We start from the raw sequence: 1725 nt of genomic DNA on the forward strand, positions 1-1725 counted from the left end.
TTATGTACAACTATAGGTAAATACCAGGTAGGTTAAGTGCGGGTGATAAACCCATGTAGCATAGTTAAATACTGTGTACATACCTGCAATTAAAATGGGGAAGAATGTTACAATTTCGGCATGTGACTGAAAAAAACTCTAAAATACACACAAATTGTGGTTTCCAAGACATGTACGAAGTGATTAGCACAGCTGCATCCTTCAACTTGTCAACTCGCGGGAAATTCCCGATTTGCAGGGAATTTCGGTTTAAGTGGCAATCGGGGAATGGGCGATTTTTTTCGGGGAACTGGATATGTTATTTTGATATCTTAAAGTAACCAAATTAGACGGATATGTTAATTTTTAACCATTTGACCCTTTTTGGAGCGACATTTTTTCAATTTGAATAGCAATATCTCCACAACAATAGTTTTCCCAGATATAAGCTATATACTAGATGAAAGCTAAGGTTTTGCGCTAGACTTGTGGAAACCTAGAATAAAATCGACTGACCAGGTTTTGAGAAAGTGCCTGAAAAATCTATTTTCAGCAGCCCGATTTTTAGTTTTCAGGCGATAACGTTATGGCGTATTTATATTTTATAAACACAAAAGATAGCGTTAGATGTCTTGTTTGAAGACCCTTCTACTGATATCCACATCAATGACATGGACTGAGTAGTGCGGCCTCAGAGTGTAATGATTTCTTATTATTTTACCGGGGTAATATCGAGTAGATGTCACTCAAACTATTGATCAGTTGAGGACCATCGGATACTGCGAGAAGTAGGTCTGTCGGGACCCGTCTATTGGCTAGCAAACAGTGGTTGGGGGATTCGCGACCTTTCCTCTACAGCTCCTACCTACATCACACTTTATTGCAGAGTCCCTTTTTATTTGTTACAAAAAAATTTGTGCACTGTCTTCACAAAAAAAAAACAAATGTTGGTTAGAAAAAAACAAGATGGACTAGAATTCCTCCTTCTCTCATCTATGAGTTGCCGTGATGAACTGGCACTCGTGCTTCTAAACCCTCCCTTCCATGACCTCCAGATATGCACCAATTTTGAATGGAGGTCCCTAAATGAATATCACTTACCCCATCACACAGTCACCACCTTCTTATATAATACACCACATTATGATTTTATATATGTTATTCACACAATTTTATTTCAAACTTAAACCAATTTTTATAAACACTGCGATTTCTATAGGCAAACTTATAGAACATATTCTGAAAATTTATTATAAGCTTACGCGCCTAGACTTATGCTAAATATGTTAATATTACCCAAAATCTGGAGAAGAGTTGTGAAAAAAAAACCAATTTATAAAAAAAAAAATTAAATTTCCCTTCTATGGCAATGTTCTTATTAACATCTGTGGATACTTGCGCCTTAATATCAGTACATGTGTATGTACATATGCATTCGAACCGAACCACTCAACGCCACGACTGTTAAGTGCTTTGGTTTACAGAACTGTATTACGAATTATGTTTTCGGTGATTATGTATGTACGTCGATGGGCTATCGAACATGAGGGCAATGCTGTTAATCTTCTCTTACAAATTCTTAAATAGCTTCGTTCGAACAGCGAACATTTACATTACATACATTTTTACATTAGTGTTCGATTCTCTGCTTTGTTTTTCTCTTGTTCGACATTTTAACATGAGATTAACATCACGTGCTCTATGTTGATCTAAGCATATCGTCTAAATAAAATGAAATGAAATAAT

Source organism: Rhagoletis pomonella, unplaced genomic scaffold, assembly GCF_013731165.1.
Source record: "Rhagoletis pomonella isolate Grant_MI unplaced genomic scaffold, Rhpom_1.0 Rhpom_scaffold_00002, whole genome shotgun sequence".
Lineage (NCBI taxonomy): Eukaryota > Metazoa > Arthropoda > Insecta > Diptera > Tephritidae > Rhagoletis > Rhagoletis pomonella.